General features: G+C 41.7%; 1 long non-coding RNA gene across 1 annotated transcript; it reads left to right on the forward strand.

Moving 5' to 3' along the window:
- The first annotated feature begins 220 nt into the window (after nt 1–220).
- On the forward strand, nt 221–4,586 carry LOC133533799 (uncharacterized). The gene is made up of 2 exons (XR_009801923.1): nt 221–974; nt 4,486–4,586. It is a non-coding gene; the product is annotated as an uncharacterized LOC133533799 (long non-coding RNA).
- Nucleotides 4,587–13,096: the final 8,510 nt, after the last annotated feature.

Here is a 13,096-nt window from a genome sequence, read left to right on the forward strand (position 1 = left end):
ACTAGGGTGCAAGTCGCGAACGATTAGCATCTTGACTAGGTACCAAGGTTTAGGTATAGTTTACAGTAAAAAAAAAAAAGTCTATTAATATCTATTACTATTAATAGTTCCCGCCTGTTGAAGCGACTATGGATGGGTGATCAAATGACACCCAGATGCTATCAATTAAATAATTTTGTTTTAAGTAAAAAACCTTTTGCCAAACGTGGGTTATGGTAGTCGTTCGTAAGGGAGAGAAATAAGCCTGTCTGGTTCCGTGGTATGTTGGTACTCCCCTGTCATGCTAGTTGGTCGTAACGAGGGCCGCTCCTGGTTAGCCAGGAACGTCTTTAAGCGCCGTGGACAGCTGATGTGGATGCGAAAGGAGGCCTCCGCGTCCCTAGGAACTATTAGTACGGCCGGTCGGAACAAAGGAACCGCGCCGCTAAAGGGTTATTTGAACCGGAATCTTACAGCTCTATTCTGTAAGACTGCTGTCGACCGAAAATGCGATTTTGTGTCTTAAGCAAGCTGTCAGGTACTACAAAGACAGGAACACGCCGATCTATGCGTCCTTTCTGGACTTGTCAAAGGCGTTTGACCTGGTTGTGTAAGACAAGCTATAGTACAAGCTTACAAAAACGGGAGATTCCATTGAATATGTCGCGTTGCTTAAACATTGGTACAACAGCCAGGTCAACCAAATGAGATGGGCGGGAGAGGAGTCTGACGAGTACAAACTACAAAGTGGAGCGAGACAGGGAGGGCTAACATCCCTTCTCCTTTTCAACGTCTACGTAAACGAGTTGATCGAGGCACTCAGCAGGGCACATGTCGGTTGCCATACAGGTGATGTGTGTTTTAACAATATAAGTTACGCTGACGACATGGCGTTGCTGGGGCCTTCGGCTGACGCGGTACGACAGCTCATCAATATTTGTGAGGAATACGCCGGACAGCATGGTCTAAAATACAACACGGCCCAAAGTCAGTTTGTTATATTCAAAGCTCGTAAGTATAACCCGTCTACGGAACCGAGGATCATGTTGTGTGGCGTATCCCTCGAAGTTGTAGATCGCTTTAAGGATCTGGGGCATAGCTTACAACTGAATTGAATGACAATCTGGATCTGGAAAGGGAAAAAAGAGCGACAGCAGTGAGAGGCAATATGCTTGCCCGCAGGTTCCCACGGTGTAATACATCAGTTAAATTGACGCTCTTTAGAGCTTACTGTCAGACTTTCTACACATGCAGCCAGTGGGTGAAGTTTACACAACGAGCCTATAACGCATTGCGCGTTCAATATAATAAAATATTGAGGATGCTGTTGCGGCTGCCGAAGCACTGCAGCGCGTCCGTCATGTTCGCTGAGGAGCGAGTAGATGACTTTTTTGCCATTAGGCGGAAAAGAATCGCCTCCATGCTGAGACGGGTGCGCGGCAGCAGCAACAGTCTACTCAAGGTGTTGGCCGAGCGCCTCGAGTGCCCCATTATAAAGTTTTGGGTGGAGGTGGCAATTGGGAGATCGAAATAGAGTATGGCAACCTGCGCCCCTACTCTCCACACATCTTAGTGTTTAGTTATAAGTTCTTATTATTGTTTTTCCTCTTAGTACCTAATTAGCATAGTTTTAAGTTTATACTAATAGTCGTTATGGATCAGTGATCTGAAATAAACGGTTTTTTTTTAGTTTATACTCAGGGTACGAGACAAAACTTAAATACGTCCTTTTCTACATATTAAAGGTTGTGCTAAACTATTTACTTATATACCTAACATTTTATTCTGTAAGAAAAGGAGACACTTGACCTATCCGACGCGTCGCGTGTGATGTCACCGCGCGAAGCTCATGACCGCGACCGCACAGGACCGGACCCTAAAGGCATCAGCGCCAGAGTACTTTGAACGTACCGCGCGATCAAAACTGCTAACGTTGTTGCTACGCTGAAACTACTCTCGCGCTGCAGTCGCGCACAGTATAAACTAATCTTACTTTGATTATAATAACGTAGTGCATCGTTACGTTTATTGCTGTCCCGCTCCCACTGATAATATATTTAACACTCGTATTTCATAAAAATAGTCATAGTGCTGACTGTTAATGTTCTGGTTTTGCTGTAGGTTTAGTTACAATTTTTCAACAACATGCCGTTGCCGCGGCAGCTCTCTCTGGAGTACGGAAGGTGGGACAGGGAGAACACCCCCCTGATGTGGAATATATGGTATGACTGGGCCATAAGGGGGGCCCAGCTTCCCTGCATGATCACCATCTGCTATGCTGACGACACCATGGTGGCTGTGCGGGGAAGGCACATGGACGATAACTTTTTCAGAGCGGCGGTAGCGACAGAGATGTCAGTGGGTCGCATCGAACGCCTAGGATTGAAAGTGTCCCTCTCGAAGACTCAAGCAATTGTCTTCGGGGGACCTGGAAGGGCGCTACCTGAGGACTTAACTATAGCTGTTGCAGGTGAGAGGGTTCCGGTCAATTCACACATGAAGTACCTGGGTCTTGTTCTTGACCGGAGGTGGAATTTTGAACAGTATTTCCTTAGGTTAGCGCCCCGAATCGTGGGTGCTGCCTCAGCCCTTAGCCGGCTATTACCAAACGTGGGTGGGCCGATAGCCGCTTGTCGGTGCCTGTACGTGGGCGTTGTTCGGAGCATGGCCTTATACGGGGCACGAATTTGGGCAGACAGGCTCTTGGCTAAAGCCAAGCCTCTCCTAAGGCGTCCGCTGAGGGTGGTGGCCTTGCGCATAATAAAGGCATACCATACGGTGTATTTCGCGGTGGCATGAGCCCTGGCAGGCACTCCACCCTGGTAGCTGGAAGCTAAAATGATAGCTGGAAATTACCGTATGAGAGCAGAGGCCAGAGCGCGTGGAGAACGCCTCGACCCAGAGGAGGCGAAGAGAGAGCAACGACAGGCTGTCAAGAGACTGTGGGTGGTGTGGGGTGTGGGTGGCAGCGGAAATCACGAGTGGGGACCTCTCGCTGCACGACGTCGTGTCGCCCATGTTGCGCAGCAAGAGGGCATGGAAGGAAGTTGAGGTCTTTTGCGAAACCGTGATTTCCCTAAAGGAAGCAGCGGAGCGGTTGCGCGAAGATAGTGCAGATGCGCTACCGTTCCGGCGTAGGCGGAGAGGGAGGGTCTCCTCCCTAGGTAGGCAATGTGCCCTAGCCAACAGCTAGGTCCTCCCCTTCGTAGAGCCAGTGGATTGGGGGGCCCACACGGAACGGCTCTGCACGTGTGGGAGGAGAGCCAAGCGTCCTGGTGTTCTTCCTCATTGGCGCGGGTGTCCAACACAGGTCGGTCGGGCTGCCGAGGGGCGTCGCGGATAGAATGCCGCAAGCGATCCCATGACGCTCCCCTAACGGCAAAGAGGATGACACCGCAGGGGATGTTAGTGGGTATTCTCTTCCCCTTCCTCTGGCTAACAGAGGGAGTTACGGGAGGAGCGAGTCCCACATACCACCCGGGTGGTAAGAGAATGACTTTTTTGTTAGAATTTATGAATATATTTTGCATGCAATATACCCTAACACGTTTTTTTTAAATATACTACCTACTTAATAATTGTATTTAAAGAAAAAGTAGAAGAAATCAGGAAAAATCATAAAATATTAGTTATGGCCGCCTTCCCTTGGCGCGTAGCCCACCGCGCACCCCCCAATGGGCTTCCCCAGCCCGAGGTGAGATGCGTAAATGCATTTACCCCTGCGTCAAAAAAAAAGAGGACAGGGAGAACACGCTTATCATTCATGCTGTTGCTTTCCAGAATAACTACCCCGCGTGACCCTGACGTAACCCCGTCGCCTCTAAATGGCGATCCAAGTATGCCCCGAAGAATCATGTGTCCATCTGTTCAAGAGGTGTTAGTTGCACCACCCACACCGACCCCCGAAAATGCAAAGGGCATTAATTATTACTCGAGCTGGAGTTCCAAGAGGCGATGGCCTCGCTCAGTACTGCCTGAACTCCAGCGCGGTCCCTCGGTACCTATTTATTAGGATAATGTTCCTTTTTTTGCTCAAATTAAATGCGTATGTGTGTTTTATTGCTATTAGTAAAGCGACTTGGTCTCGAAACAATATTTTAAACTTAATAGAGCAAATTTCTCATTACTCCTAAGAATATTCTCCGGAAAGTTCTCCGACACATTTCTTTATAAGGCGTCCGTAGTATTTTGAATACAAACTATTTATTATTTTTATCAAGTTTTCGGATACTTGAGTTTTTACAAGCTTTTATAACACTTAATCTTGGGAGCTAAACTTGACACTTGAATTTTGGTTTATGTAAATCGGAAGAAAAGTACGATTTAGTATTTTTTTGGAAACAAAAAACATTGTTTGTACAAGTTTTTATCGCTTACCGTACTTTTCTTTCGTGCGGTACGTTCAGAGTACTCTAGCACTGATGTACTGCTGCCTTTAGGGTACGGTCCTGTGCGGTCGTGTTCATGAGCTTCGCACCGCGACATCACACGCGACGCGTCGGACAGGTCAAGTGTCTCCTTTTCTTACAGAATAAAATGTTAGGTATAAAAGAAATAGTTTAGCACAACCTTTAATATGTAGAAAAGGACGTATTTAAGTTTCGTGTCGTACCCTGGGTATAAAAAAAAAACAAAAGAAACCGTTTATTTCAGATCACTGATCCATAACGACTATTAGTATAAACTTAAAACTATGCTAATTAGGTACTTAGAGAATAATAAAAATAAGAACTTATACTTAACTAAAAACTAAGATGTGTGGAGAGTAGGGGCGCAGGTTGCCATACTCTATTTCGCTGCCCCAATTGTCACCTCCACCCAAAACTTTATAACGGGGCACTCGAGGCGCTCGGCCAATACCTTGTGTAGACTGTTGCTGCTGCCGTGCACCCGTCTCAGCATGGAGGCGATTCTTTTCCGCCTAATGGCAAAAAAGTCATCTACTCGCGCCTCAGCGAACATGCCGGACGCGCTGCAGTGCTTCGACAGCCGCAACAGCATCCTCAAGATTGATTGATTTAATTAAAAGCGTCTGGGTGTTATTTGATCGCTTCAACAAGCGAGAACTATTAATAAATACCTAATTTGTTTTTACTGTAAACTATACCTAAAACTTGGTACCTAGTTAAGATGCCAATCGTTCGCAATACCATAATCTCTGCATTATGCAGTGCACCCTAGTCATCTGGAAAGTGAAGCACATACGGAACGCGTTTCTGTTACCCATTACAGCGGCTAGCTACAGCCCGAAAATTCCCACCAACTGGGCATATTGCTTACAGAGGGTATGTGACACACTGTACATTACTCTGCTCTCAGGACTTCTACATCCCTACTCACGGCGTTCGAATTTGCAGTGAGTAGAGTTCACTCTCACCTTCAGCAAAACCGAAAGACCTAGATCTATATGACTAGTAAAATAGCCGAAACAATACGAAGCATCACTCTAAATGGCGCTACATGTAACGCCCTTACACTGATACAAGATTTTCATCTAATAATGTCAAAAACCTGTGCATGATTCAACCTTTACCGGTCGCCGTGGTAAGACCTAGGATTTACCAAATCCATGTCGGTAAAAGCCCGAAGTGAACAATAATTATTTCACATTTCGGGGTTTTACCGATCGGCATCGGTAAAACCTAGGTCTTACCGGTATATCCTAGGTTTTACCGTACTTCGGGCTTTTACAGTAACATCTATATAAATTTTGTAATTATTGTAATATGTGATTGAGAATGTATAGACTATTGTAAATTATTAAATTAATTATTATATTGAATTGTATCATTTTGTAATGTAGTATTCAATTTATTATCGATTCATGTTCGAAATAAAAGCTTTTTAATTTAATAAGGACCCAAAACTATAACCATATGGCGTCTTAACGTGTTTAACGTCCGTAAGTAACATAAAAGTGGTTATAAATTGTTTCAGTTGCTCTATCTAGTGGATATTGTTGATATTCGGGCTGCATATTTCACGCTACAGATAGAAGTTGAAGGTCTGTCCCCATTTGAATATGATTACTTTACATGGCGAAGACTGGCTTTTATCGTAGTTTTATACATTTTGCTGTGGAGACAGCGGTCGAGTTGTATATTAACAAAGGGTCTAGTATCTAGGAGTAATAAAAATGTTGCTTGTTTCAACTAAAGTACTCGATTCCTAAAAGAACTAAATATATTTTCAGTCTTTTTAGGGTTTCTAGAAACCCTTATTTCGCCAAGTCCGCAACACTAAAAAAACAATTAAAAAAATGATGTTTGTTTTTTTTAGCTTTGACGCAATAGTGTGGGATATCGTTGGATAGGTCTTTCAAAACGAATACAGGTTCCAAGTTTTCCAAAAACCATGTTTTGATAAAGCTAATATTTTCGGAAATAGTCGCTCCGAAAGAAACCGAAGAAGAAGAGATTGCGAGGAAACCGGACCAATCTCAATAAGGCCTAGTTTACCCTCTGGGTTGGAAGGTTATATGGTAGTCGCTTTCGTAAAATCTAGTCCCTACACCAAATCTCGGGATTAGTTGCCAAGCGGACCCCAGGCTCCCATGAGCAGTGGCAAAATGCAGGGACAAACGCGAGGAGGAATGGTAGGATTGTATACATATTTTATAACTGTTATTGTGCTAGAATAAAACTTTTTAACAAAAAACATAACCGACTTCAGAAATTACCAAAAGCGCCATACATGTACCTATAACCAGGGATCGGAATCGGTTTTTTGGAAAAACTTTGAAATAAACATATATTTCGGTTTATTTTATACTCCAAATATAGGACTCGGTTGTGTTTTTAGATAAGGACTTCGTGTTATGAGATTGCCCAATTAGAAATGAAATAATTAACAAAGAACGAAAAAATACCGTTTTCGTTCCCATAGAAAAAATACCGGTTTCCGATCCCTGCCTATAACATTTGAAGAGTTCCCTCGATTTCTCCAAGATCCCATCATCAGACCCCGACTTGGTGCCAACGGGACCATCTCGGGGTTATACCCGTTCGATTAAAAAAAAATTAAAATCGGTTTACGTTTCTCGGAGATATCGAGTAACATACATACAAAAAAAATTAAAAAAAATTCAGTCGAATTTCATTGTCATTCAGTCCTTTTTTGAAGTCGGTTAAAAAATTCAGTCGAATTGAGAACCTTCTCCTTTTTTGAAGTCGGTTAAAAAATTCAGTCGAATTGAGATGGAGTCGGTTTAAAAATGATCTTTAGCCTCGTCCCACCATCTACTGGTCCTATCCCAAGACTATTATGAATACCGAGAAATGAACTAACCTGGGTCTATTACTAACACCAAACCACAAAGAATTCATTAGAACCCACGCGTCATTTAAAAACGTCCTACTTAGATAAAAGTGATGAATCCGTGATCACTCATCATATCACAGCGTAATGTCCTGTATAATGGTAGCCATTCATCGCACCTGTCATAACAAGTTGGGTACAGGAAACAGCGACAGTAGGTCTGAGATTCGCAGGGGGGGTAAGTGGGGTATAAGAAAGGAACGGGCAAACAAAGATTAGTGACACATGAGTGGGTATACCAAATTACCGCTGCACCAGTTGCAGTCGAGACTGCGGGACCTTGGGCTTTGGAGGCGAAGGACTTCGTAAGGGATCTGGGTCGGCGGCTGAGGGAGAGGGGGTGCGACCCTCGGTCCGGATCGTACCTGGCACAACAGATCTCATTGGCCATTCAGCGTGGTAACGCTGCCAGTGTGATGGGGACATTTGAGCCAGGTACGATTTGTGACGGTTATTTTCTTTAGCTTAAATTATTGTTTACTCGTATAAATTACGAAGCCTATTGTATAAATGAATGTAAATTATAAATAGGTAAGCCTAAATAAAAAAATACCACTTATAGAGAATAAAAATGTTCGTTTAACTAATCCGTGGACGGACAGCAAAATGGGCGGATAAACGAAAATGTTTTGGGACAACCTAACTCAACACTCAGCAAAGTTTGCAAGTACCCACTAGGCAATTATATAACGTACTTAAATAAATAAATAAATACATACTTTAAACAGGTTCTTGGTTTACGGAACTTAATAAAGAGCAAGATTGTATGTCAAATTAGGTTCACGCTTAACCTCCTTTACACATAAGATGCTATAATTTGTTTGTTTTTGTTTACCAACATGCAATAGTTTGTGCCAATAGAAAATAGATATTCATATCATAATTAGAATAAGTAAACTGAACTGGACTGTGTATCTCGGTGAGGACTGTCGTGGAGGAAAATGCATGTTTTATGTGTAAGTTAGTTTTAATAGAACCTTATGTACATTTTACTCTGTTTGTTCTCCTAATAAATAAAATAAAATAAAATAAATAAACCTACCTACGAGTAGGTACTGTAAAACTACCTACAGGTAGTTCAAAGGTTCTAATTATCTATTTATTACTTGAATTTCGTAGTACCAAGGCAACAATATAACATTTAATACATTCGGTGTGATACGGAAAGCAATTGGCCGTATTTGACTTTCCGCCGGTCGGCAGCTTTCTGCTGCGCTTGTCTTACCGCCGGTTCAGATGTGTATATGGTTGTTCTATGTTCCCGTTAAGAATGAAAAATATGTCTTTACCTCCGATATTCTGACTTCAAGTATATTTCATTTCAAAAGAAAAAATGTACGGGAAGTATTTTTGCGTAACTCACTGAAAGGTAATTGTTTTATCTTGGTGCGGCACGGGTACTATTTGTTCGTACCCCAGCACCCCATATCACACCGAAAATGGTCATAGTGCTGTGCATTTTTAACGTTTCCGAGTCGATTCGATATTATGTTAATGCGAGTAAAAAATATTAATTTACGCGCCTACTGTGTTTTACTACAGTAGCAAAACGGGCAAATAAAGCCTTCAACTAGGTGAGCTCTCAGGTTCGCAGCGGGAAGTGGGGGTGGGTAAAGTAGAGGGGTGGGGGAGTAACAAAGATTGACGACATATGAGAGGTAAAACACGGGGGCATAATGTTACACTATATTTCTAGTTAAGGTAGTGCCAATTTTGTTAAGTGTTTTATAAGATTTATTTTGGTATTTACCTAATACAGAGCATTCTTTTTGTTGCTTAGAAAGGAGAAGTTTGCTTCTTTGAAAGACCAAAATCTACTTACTGATTTTGTTTAGCTTGAAATATAATAAATGACCAAGTTCTTGCCCTTTCTGATCCTTGTCTTAATCTATTTATTTAGCCACAATAATAAAATAAAATCATTAAAAAACACTTAACAACTAAGAAATAATTCAGCAATAAACTTAACTATAAATAACACTAAACCTAAACTAACCTAATATCCCGACGCAAAGGTGCCCATCACGCTTGCTGCGTTTCCCCGTTAAATGGCGAAGGACAACCTCTGCGCATGTGTCCTAATGCATATCCGACTATTTGGAAATAAAAAACGTCAAGAAATGTGTACATACCTGCATCAAGCGTTGTTCAAGGTAGTCGGGAGTGTTTTTTTTTTTCTATTTTTTTAAGTTAACCCATGTTAATCGTATTAAGCATTTATGCCAATTGGTGCATAAATGCCAACACCAAATAGAAAAGCAATTAGAATTTAAATAAATACCTACATAAAAAATCTATCAAATTCATAAATTTAAATGCCTCTCTGTATACTTTTGTACAATTCTTTTAGTACATACATGTACAGTAAATCAACACAATATCGTAAAGGTAGGAAAGGACTAAGGCGGCCAGCTTAGGTACATTTCGATATCACAATGATGTCATTTTGTTATCATATTGACAACAAAATATAAGTTATATGAAAATAAGAAGCAAACTTATCAAGAAGCCAGCCAAGCCAAGAATTGGATCGAACTTTATTTAAACAAGAGGCCAGGTCCAGAAATGCATGCAAAAACTACAAGCTCAAGGAATTTAGAGCAGGGCTTTAAATAAACATAATATCTTAAGTAAACAAATTGCTTTTTAAAATGGAGTATTTTTGTCACAACATAATTGAGACAGTAGCAAGATATATAACCGGATAAGGCCTGCCTTTAAAGTACCGGTTGGACTCAGTATACACCGCATAACTGCAGCAGTATTGCAGCTCGACAGCTCTACATAAAGAAGGATTTTAAGAAATCATAAGTAGATCTAGAACACCACATTGCGCTCCAAAACACGCATAGCTGACGTAGGGGCGAAGACAGCCAGGCTGAAGTGGGACTGGGCGGGTCACGTCTGCCGCATGCATCCGGAAAGATGGGCTAGTATAGCCACCAAGTGGATGCCGCAAGTTACGCGCGGACGTGGCACGCCCAGACGGAGATGGCGGGACGACTTATAGAATTATTAGACACCTTCATCAGTAACTGGCCAGAAATAGCACAACAACGGGTGCTGTGGGAATCATGGGAAGAGGCATTCGCCCAGCAGTGGGACAATATAACGGAATGAAAGAAAAAGTAGATGACATTAAAGCTTAAAATAAATAAGTAGCGGTTTAGACGTCTAACTTTCAATCCAGAGATCGCATGTCAGGTCGGTCGATTGATATTTACCACTTCTACTACCAATTCAGAGGTATAACACGCCTTTTGCCAGCTTGAAGACTATGGCCAATGAAACGTATGAATTGGAGAATTTGACAATGAAAAATGGGACGAGTACACCATGCTGATAATCCGGACATCCGAAAGGCATGCACGCAGTTTAACCTAACGCAGGGGCAGCACCCGCCAGAGGTATGAAGTGTGGAATTAAAAGGAGGAAAATCTCTTATAGCAGAACTATTGCAAAAGTGACCAGCTTTCAGGTTTAAATAATAGTTCCTAATCTCTCGGGTGGCGCTAGGTAGGCTCATGGATTACATGAACCATAGACGTATAATAATATAGAGATGAAATGGGGGAGGGGCAACAAATAACCCGACCAAATTACAATATAATACAATACAAATATACATTATTGCACACCTCAATACAGAAACAGTACAAATAATACAACACATAAAGAAGAGGTAAACAACAGGCGGTCTTATCGCTAAATTACGTAGGTTGTTTTGGGTATGTTGTCAGGAATGTTAAATGTGTTTTTAATTTTCTCGCATTGCGTATGTCCTGTCCCTCACGGGCGCACGCGTATAGCACATCTATATAAATACTAGGTCTATAACATTTTAGTTCGGTGTATTGTGGCGCAGCCTATATTTAATGTTTTTTGATGGACACTTTTCATACACAGAGATGTTCCTCCTTTTATTCCACACTCCATAGCCAGAGGGCAAGCACTGACAGTAGTTGATGGAATCTAAAATATATTGGTTGAAAGCTATGGACTAAATACTGGCCTAAGTGATAAAAAGTTGCTCTTCTGTTCCCTTCCCTACATTGTGCAAGCCAGAGTGCAGTGAATGTAATTCTGCGCAGTAAATAAAAGAGATTGCATTAAGACCCCGCGCCCCGGGTCAATCTGGGACATTTTTAATCCTTTGCAGTAAATACATTTTGTAAGTGGTATTTGATTGTGCGAATTGAGTATGTATTGAAATGCACCAATTGGTACCTTAGATTCAGCAACTGAAGAGTCAAGTCAGATCTGTTAGGCACGGCCAAATGACTAGTAATATGTGGGCACGGCAGATGCGTGCTTAAGCAAATACTGATTTATGTCTATAAAATATGTCGGTGGCAAAAAAACTATCACACGCGATATGTGGAATTGTTTGCCACCATGGTAAAAGTAAAATTATCTTGCTATGGGAACTATGATTGGACCCGAGTATGTCCTTAAACTACGTCCAAAAGAAAGGTATGGGCACTGTGAATGTCATTTCGCTTTGTGTGGTAGGGCACAGCACAGCGTATGTCATTCCAGAGGCAGCATGGTTCAATTTTTATCACTTGTCACTATGCCTGTCACATTCGTGCTAACATACTTGTTAGAACGTGACAGGCATGGTGACAAATGATAAAGATCCGACCATATTCGGCCTACTGATCTAGAGAAGAACCCAACTGAGGAAGTACCTTCACCTTACAGAAAACTGCAGCCAAATAACTAGTGGTGTGTTCCTGGCGGTGAGTAAGGTTGCCAGAGCTCGACGAGGGTGCGAAGTGTAAGCGTGGGCAACGCGCATGTAACTTCTCTAAAGTTGCAGGCGTACATAGGCTACGGAGACTGCTTACCATCAGGCGGGCCGTACGCTTGTTTGCCACTGACGTACAAAACAAAAATCTTGGTGAATTGAAGTTAAAAAGTCACAAAATAGTCTCTTACTGTATAAATAGTTAGTACCTACTAAAAAAGTTGTTTATTGAATAAAAGATACCACCGAGACCCGAGATAATGACCGCTTGATAGCATAACGACTTAAGGCGAGGTGTCCCAATGAAACATAAATACTTTATGTAAAAATAAGCTTATCTGCAAACTTCGAGCAACACAGGGAAGGGAGACGGCATTCATACTATTTCCCCTCTGCCAAAGCATAGGTACAACTGTACCTATGGCGGTGCATGTTGTGACTCGTCCGTACACAAAAAGAGATCGAGGTCTGCAAGATTTGTCTTTGACGTGTGTCATTTTCTATGTATTTGTGTCGTCATTACAGATTGGATGCTGTATGTGAGAAGTGCGACTGTGTGCACGTTTCCCCCCGAAAAAAATGGCAGAATGATTTGTTCGGTAAGATATTGCTTAGGTTCCTCCCTTATGACGTGTCGGAAGCTGCCAAGAATAAACCGACTTATCAATAACTAAGTATTTTCTAGCTCCATTGCCTTATAGTTCGACTTTCTAATTTTAAAATTATTTCAAAATATTTCAATCAAACGGTAACATTCCAGATTAGTTAAAATAATACAAGTAAAATTGAAATACGCTGCCACGTATTGACTTTAATCAAATGAATGGATTATAAATCAGTATAATTTAATAGAAATTTATTACTTTACGTATACAAGCTGTTTATTTAGTCACCTGCAATAATTTACGGGCTGAATATATAGGTCATAATGAGCAACTTTTACTATGGAACCAATTCCGAAATCGCGAAAAAAAAATGTACTCTCCCATAATAATATTTTGAACTCCCACATTATCCTTATTAGGTATCATTTGTATTCGCTTTGTTCAC

The sequence above is a fragment of the Cydia pomonella genome, unplaced genomic scaffold (genome assembly GCF_033807575.1).
Source record: "Cydia pomonella isolate Wapato2018A unplaced genomic scaffold, ilCydPomo1 PGA_scaffold_205, whole genome shotgun sequence".
Taxonomy (NCBI): Eukaryota; Metazoa; Arthropoda; class Insecta; order Lepidoptera; family Tortricidae; genus Cydia; species Cydia pomonella.